A 7,618-nucleotide genomic window follows, 5' to 3' on the forward strand; every position below is an offset into this window, starting at 1 on the left:
CCCCAAACACTGCGATTAAAAACCACTCCTTTTCCTAAGTGCATTGGCAGTTTGCTCTCCCTCCCCGGATTTGCGCCCCAGCATACCTAATCTTAGCAGCGCCCCTAAAAAAGCCCAGATTGTGCCAAAAATGAGCCGCATGGCTGGGAGCGTGCCAAAGGGAGGTGGGTAAGAGCTCTCCTGCCAGCCCGAGGAAAATTTCTCAGGGCTTTGGCAAAGGCTGAAAATATTGAATGAGCAAATGTGGTCGCTGGCTGTTGCAGGTGGTTGTGCAGAGCCCGCTCGCGGCGGACGTGGCGTCAGCTGCTCTCCCTTTCCAGGTCGCCCTCCGGAAACCGGGCTGGGGCTTGTATTGGAGGCTCCTTAAAAAAACCATGGAATGTAATTTTGTGGTGAACATCAGGTTCCCAGCAGGTTGTTCAAGGTCTTCCAGGTTCTTGCTGGGGTTTGGAAGGAGAAACCCGAGCAGTGCGATGGGTCATGATAAGCCTGAGGAAGCTTTGGATGGGGCCACTATGGGCAAATGCCCGCAGAGATAGCGAGGTGGGACAACGGAGGGCAAAGAGGTGACACAGGCACGGCACGGCTTGCGGGGACAGGTCCAAACCTGGGCTGCCATGGGAGGGGATGCACAGCGGGCTTGGCGTGCCGGAGCAGCACCCAGCCCCGCTGCACCCCCAGGGCTCGGCAGCAGCCAGGAATTGCTGCTCCCAGGAGGCGAGTCGGGGCGTGGGGAGCTCCTCTCCTCACACCGCTTCTCTGCAGAACCCCTCCTGCCTCGCTTTCCCTGCAGGAGGAGCAGCACCAAGCTGCCATCGTGGGTGCTCAGTGCAGGAGATGTTGAGGTTTTCTTTGCCTCTTCAGTTCTGGGAGCCAGCCCAGAGGCCTTCTGGTCATGGAAAGGGGCCTCTTAATTAGGGAAGTTAATTAGGAGCGTGGCCGGTGCCAGCAGCACAGGGCTGTGTGCTCGGTGGGCTGACGTCTCCGTGCGATATTAATTAGGATGACCCTAAATGCCACAGGCTGGTGGGTCTGGAAAGGCTGGCACAGGGAGAAAAAGATGGAGCAAACAAAGGGAACGACCGAAGCTTTTCCAAGGGTGCCTCCGTCGTGCCACAGTGCCGCAGATCAATGCTTGCCCATAGCGCCTGCCCCAGGGCCACCCGTCCCCGTGTGACACAGGGCCCCGGTGGGACTTTGCTGGGGACACGGGGCTGCTCCTGGGCTCGTCCCCTGCTTTAATGCTGTCTGATGGGGTGCACGGCCCTGGGAAGCCATTTGGGTGCCTTGCAGGGCGCTGATCCCCAGCAGCACTTGGGACTTGCAGCAGATGCTCAGCAGCTGTGACACAGCTTAGAGAGAATTCCTGGGAGACAATTCCAAATATGAAGTCCCTTCATTTTTGTTTGGGATCTGGAGTGGGAAGGTCATGCGCCGGCCACATTTTCAAGCTCTTTTTTACACTGCAAAGGCTCTTTTTTGCCTACAGAAGCTGAGCTTGCCACCGATTCATGGGACTCCCAGATTTTGCTGGGAAGCACCCTGCCCCACAGGACGGACGGAGGGACGGCTGCTTCCCTGGGGACTGACGCTTCCCACCAGGCACATCTCAGCCCTGCAGCCTGTTTTACAGCGGGTTGGCAGCAGGGCTGGGCAGCTGGGGCACACAGGTCCCTGTTGCTGGGTGCCGGGAGGATGCTCACGGGGTTTTTTGTGCTTTCCCGGCACAAGCCTGAACCTGGCAGGAGAAACTGCTGAGACATCACCCGATGGAAGGGAAAACAAGTCCCGAAGTGCCGAAACCCGTCAAGCTGTCCGCCAGTGGTGCCCTTGGCATGACAGCGGGGTAGAGCAAAGGTCTGCCGGCTCGCTGGCCCTGCCTGCACCCCATCCCAGGCCCTTTGCCTCCTTGCCGCCGTATCTCCCCCACCACGTGCGGGACCTATTTTAATCCCCAGGGAGCCCCTTGAGCGTTATCGAGCCGGGCCGCCGGCCAAGAGCTATTCCTGCGCACCCTTTCCAGCAGGCTCAGCATCACGAGCAGAGCAGAAGGGGGTTAAATATTTCCACTGCCGTAAGTCAGAGGACTGCAAAACCCCTTTGGCCTCCGTGGCCAGCCCCTGAGCGAGCCGGGCGCTGTAGGAAGAGCTCCTCTTTTCACTTGAAGCAGCCCGTGTCGAGGCAGGATGGTGCTTGCCAAGCCGTGCCCGGGGGAGGAGGAGCAGGGGCTGTGAGCGCTGTGGTGCAGGCGGCAGCGATGACAGCTCGCTCCGGGGCAAAGACTTGGCAGAACCACAACTTCCCAGAAGAGAAGAGAAAGAAAAAAATTAAATAAATAAAAAGGAGGAAAGCATAAAAAGAAAAATGTGGCCCCTGCAAGTCTTGCTTTGCTACAAAAGATGAATGAGGGGCTGAAATCTCATCTCTTAATGGGCCCCCAAGATGGTGTAATCACTTTCTGATCAGTCCTGGGGGAAGTACTAGGGAGGGGATAAAGATCCAAGCAGGGTGCTGTACGCGGAACACCCCAGGGTCAGCCCCAGGCTTGGGGCTGTGGTGGGCTGGGGATACCAGCCATTGTCCCCCTGCTCTCCATAGGGGTGGCGGAAGATGAGGATTTGGGTTGAAGGGAAAAGAGGAGGTGAAGGAATGGCAGCAATGAAGGAAAGCGGCTGGGGAGAGTGGGCTGGGCCAGCTCAGTGCCGCCTGGAGCTGTCCCCTCGCGTGGGCAGCCCCATTGGGAAGGTCCCATCCCCATGGCTGCTGTTCCTGAGTTTTGTGTTTCTCACTTTAGAAATCTGTCCTGTATTTCTATTTTGAAATCCTCCGGCTTTAGCTTCCAGCAGCCTCTCACATCTTCCTCAGGTGGCTGGGCAGCTCTTGATTTCGGTAGCAGGGCTTTTACCCCACTCAGACACTTCCAGACCCCAAGCCCATTGCCTCCCTCCAGCACAGGAGCTCCTCTTCCACCCAGCTCAAGCTCAGGAGGCGACGCCGGCCGTGAGCCCTGCTGCCGCCAGCGCTGTTTCCTTTGAACCTCCCCAAGCTGAAAGGTTTCTTGGAGTTGTGCTATTTCCAGAACTGAAATCAGGACAGAAATTCATTGGCTAGCTCCCCTATATTGCAGGAAAGGCTGCTCGGATCCTTCCCATGTGCCTAAACCTACAGATTCCTTTCAAAGATGTGGAAAATTCCTTATCAGCGCAGGGGATGCATCTTCAGCCCGGTTCCCCCTCCTCTTCCAGCTGGGACCTGTTCCCCATGGTCCCAGAGCAACGCAAACATTACCCAAAATGTCTGAACGCCAGAGAAAACAGCATCCAAGCCCCCGTCCCCGGGGGACAGCTCCTGAGGAGCGAGCAGCACTGCCGCTGCCGTGGGACATGTGATTTTTGCATTGCGCGGAACAACACCGGCAAGTTTGGGAGGGACGTTCCCACAGCTGGCTGCCTTCCTCGGGAACGCGCGGCCAGAAGTCCCCGGTGGCTTCTCCTGCCTTTCCTCCTCTGGGCTGGGAGGGTTTGGGGTGCAGGGCCCAGCCTGGGGCTCACCCCACTGCTTTGGTGCCCCAGGACATGGTAAATGCCCAGGACCCGCTGCCACCACCAGATGCTGCATGGCCCCGGTGCTCAGTGCCTGCCGTGAAGGAGGTGGTGCAGATTTGGGGTGCCAATGGTGGCCTTTCAGTGCCACAGGGGACAAAGGGTCTCAGCCATCTGGCTCCTATTGAAGCTCTTGGGGTGCTGAGAGACCCCAACTGCACTTGTAGGTCTTGGGGAGCAGAGAAGGGGTGAGGGGGGATGCAGGCGTTGCCTTTGGAAAGGTTGAGGAGGGATTGGATGGGATGGGACGGGACGGGATGGGACAGGACGGGACGGGACGGGACAGGACGGGACGGGATGGGATGAGATGGGATGGGATGGGGGAAGACCAGATTGCAGGGCAGAAACCTCAGACTTGTTCTGAAGGCGTCAGGCTGCACAATTCACTATTTCCTCTACATCTGAGGGTGCAAAAGCTGCGTGCACTCTGTGCAAGGGTGCCCTGAGCACCCACAGGACCATGCATGAAGCCACCCCAAGCAATTACCTCCCCCCCAAGATGGGCTTGCTGGAGAACACCTGGGAGCAGGGCTCAGCCCCAGCCCCAGGAGCAGCCATTTCCCACCAGGAGCTGAAGCCGCGTTCGCTGACCGTGTCTGTTTCTTCTGTCCAGGGTGGAGACACGGGGACAGAGCAGGGGAAGGAAGCTCCCCCTGTGTCCCCATCCCTTGTGCTTTCCTGTGGGGATGAAAGAAGTGAAACCTGGCCTCACGTCTGCTCTGCCTTCCCCAAATGTCACGGAGGGATGGGGAGGTGGAATGAGCGCACTCTGCATGTCCCCCGGCCTTAGAGAGGACCTGGCACGGGCACCAGAGAAGCACTGGGAAAGGAAAATGCAGATACTGGGGTGCGCCCCAGGGTCCCCTCCGAGGGCCAAGGGACAAAGCAGAGGTCCCAGTTTTGGCTCCCTAAATAAATGCTGCTGATGTAGCAGCAGAGACCAGCCCGAACACCGGTGGCTGAGCATTTCAGCACCCCCCCCCCCCCCCCCCAAGCCATTTCACCCCTTCAAAGCAACAAGGTCGATGGGGCCAAAGGGAGCAGATGTGACACAGACCCTGGCCATGAGCACTTGGTGGGGGGGCAGAGGACACAGCTCCTGCAGGAGGAATATAAAGGATAAGCCCCCTCAAGGCACATTCCTGTCCCTCCTGATGGGGCGGACGCTGAGATGACCCCAGGAGAGACCTGAGGGCAAGCGGAGCTGGTAGAGCCCAGGGCAAAAATTCCTCCCCCAGGACAGTTTCACGTCCAGCCAAGCACGAAAACCGTAAAGGAAAGGGTTTCCGGGAAGTCCCCCCGCTTCCCCCGAGCCTCCCCTCCCTGGATTGGGATGTTTTGACCCAAAAGAGGAGCGGGGGCCTGGGAGGGGTGCAGGAACTGGAGGAAGCCAAACCCCGGGCGCTATTTTCAGCTCTTGGGCAGGAAAAGCACCTGCTGGGGTCATTACGCCGCGGGAAAAAACAAACGTCGAGATTTTTCTCCCTGGGGGGTGGGAAATGAATAGCTGGGCTCATCCATGGCGGGTGCCGGTGCCGGACCCCAGGGCTTCGCCCCAGGGACTTCCAGGTCCCGGTTCCCCCTCTCAGCACGGGTACAAGGGGTTTGCACCCCGGGTCCTGGGGAGGGAGGTGGGGGGGGTCTTCCGTTTAAAAGAAGGGGATTCAGAGGGGTCCAACTGCTCTCGGTCTCTGCTGCGGTGCGCGGATAACCCGGCTTCTGGTGCCCTCTCCCGTCGGTCTACAGCAGTCCGGGCTCATCAAATCTGCACAAAATAAGGCATTTTTGCCCACAGGGAGCCGGGAGTTGGCTTTGCTTTGTGTTTTAGACGTACTGGAAGGAGCTCGCCCCCCCCCTGCAGGGATGCGGGGACCCCCCCGGTTAAATTTACCCCATTTCTAAAGCAAAACCCACAGCCCCCCCACCTCCCAGCAGCAGCTTGACCGGGCCTGACACCGACAGCTGAGCACGCAAGAGAGGGACCGGGGGTGTCAGAGGCACGGCCCCCCCCCGGGAAGGGGGAAAACCAGCCCCGTGGGGGCCAGCCTGGGATTACACAGGAGGGAGCCTCCCCAGGACGGGACTTTGCAGGGTGAGGGCATCGCTGCTGCCATGTCACAGTGGGGGCACGAACCCCTCTCCCTTTCCACCATATCCCAAAATGAGGAAATTCCCGCTGCCCTCCCTCCCCCCTGGCTCTCTGAGTTGTCCCCGTGGTGGGGGGGTCACCCCTTTTTGTGCTGAGATCTGGTGTCCCGTGGAGCTGGGGCAGGAAAATGCGGCAGTGAGACATGGCCCTAAATCCCTGCGGTGCCGATCCCTTTCTGCCCCGCTCACCAGACCCCAACCCCACAGCATGAGCCCCCAGGGCCATTGGGGCCACTCGTGCCACTCTGGGAACGTGCCCAGGATGGGGACAACTCGATGGTCACCCCGCCACGGGACCACCCCCCACGCTCCCCACCACGGGCTGTCCCCTGCCAAGGGACACTGCTGTCCCCAGTGCCCGTCCCCGGGCCGTGCGCCATCCCCTGTCCCAGACAGCTGTCCCTGCCGGGGGGTCGGGTAGCCACCATATGTCACTGCTGAATCCCTCGCATTCATGGGGCTTCCTCCAAACCCCCACCTGTCCTCCTGCTTGCCGAGCCAGAGCCCCCGCCCCACAAAACCAGCCCCATTGTTGACAACCCGAGCGCCCCGGACCCTGGAGGAGCTGCCTCTCACGTGCTGGAGATGCTCCTTGGATGGGGGGGGGTCCTGCAAGAACCTGCAGTGGGGTTCCCTGGTCGGGGATCTACTGGGGGGGCCCCATCCTGCTGCAGTTTGGGGCTGGGGGCTGGGAATGGAAAGGGCCATGTCCAGGCTGTGGGGCCACGGAGCAAGGGAGGGGCATGGGGGTGGCAGAAATGCAGGAGGTTTGGTGCTGGCAGTGGGGCAGAGCATCGCCCAGTGAGTGGACTGGTGGGTGAGGGCACCCAGCATGGTCCCTGGACTGGGATCCTACAGGCAGGGGGGTGGAGGGCTGGGCCTTATACTTCCAGAGATATCAATATCTGATTTCCTGATGGGGAAACTGAGGCACAGAGCCTGCAAGGCTGGCAGGGGAGGGGAGGCAAGGATGCTGAGCACCATGGGGGCACGAGCAGCCCCATCCCATCACCTCCCAGCACATCGGTGAGCCCAAGCTGGGTGAGCTGACACCTCGGGGTGAGGGAGGTCCTGCCACCGCTGCTCCCATCCCAGCTGGGGACAGGCAGCAGGACGCCGTCCCCATGGGCCGAATAGGACCAGTCCCAAATCCCCAGCAGGCCGAGACACGGCTCTGCAAAGCCACCAGCTCTCGGGGATGGGGCCAACGGGGCAGGCAGTGCCGCAGCCCCATCCCGGCCAAGCAGCTGTCGCCATCCCAAATCTCCGGCGAGCAGGCACGTCGGAAATCCCGGGTGTCGGAGGAGAGGTCTGCTCCGCATTCCTCGGCCGGGAGCGGGGAGCGAGCCAAGCATCTCCCCACCGACTGCAGCTGCTCCCAAATATGTTACGACTTGTCACGGCCGCAGGAAGGGATGTCGGCAAGCCTGGAAAGCAAGAGGGGATGCGGGGCAGCGGGGTGCCGGGGGGCGGTGGGGAGGTCGGTCCCGCTGGAGGTGGCCTTTCAGTGAGAGCCCTTTGCGGGGCAGGTCTCCTCCCAGCACAGCGGGGTGGTCTCTGCTGTGCTGTCCTCTGCCTCTTTTCCCCATCAGTGCCTTCACCCAGTGGGGTAGATTCTGCCTTCAACTTGGACATCCCCTAAAACAAGCGAACTTTCCTCCCTTTTCCTATGGAAGGAGCCCACCGGTGCCAACCCCACCACCAGTGTGGGGACCGTGCACCAAGCCGTGCCGTGCTTACGGGCTTCAACAAAAACACAGCACACCGGGACCTTTGGCCATGGTGGGAGAGCAAAACTGCCCCCGGGCACCTCTCCCCGGGTTGGGAAGCGGCGAAGACGAGCCCTGCTCACGGAGATTTTCTCAATG

This window comes from Cygnus olor, chromosome 24 (genome assembly GCF_009769625.2).
Source record: "Cygnus olor isolate bCygOlo1 chromosome 24, bCygOlo1.pri.v2, whole genome shotgun sequence".
Classification (NCBI taxonomy): Eukaryota; Metazoa; Chordata; class Aves; order Anseriformes; family Anatidae; genus Cygnus; species Cygnus olor.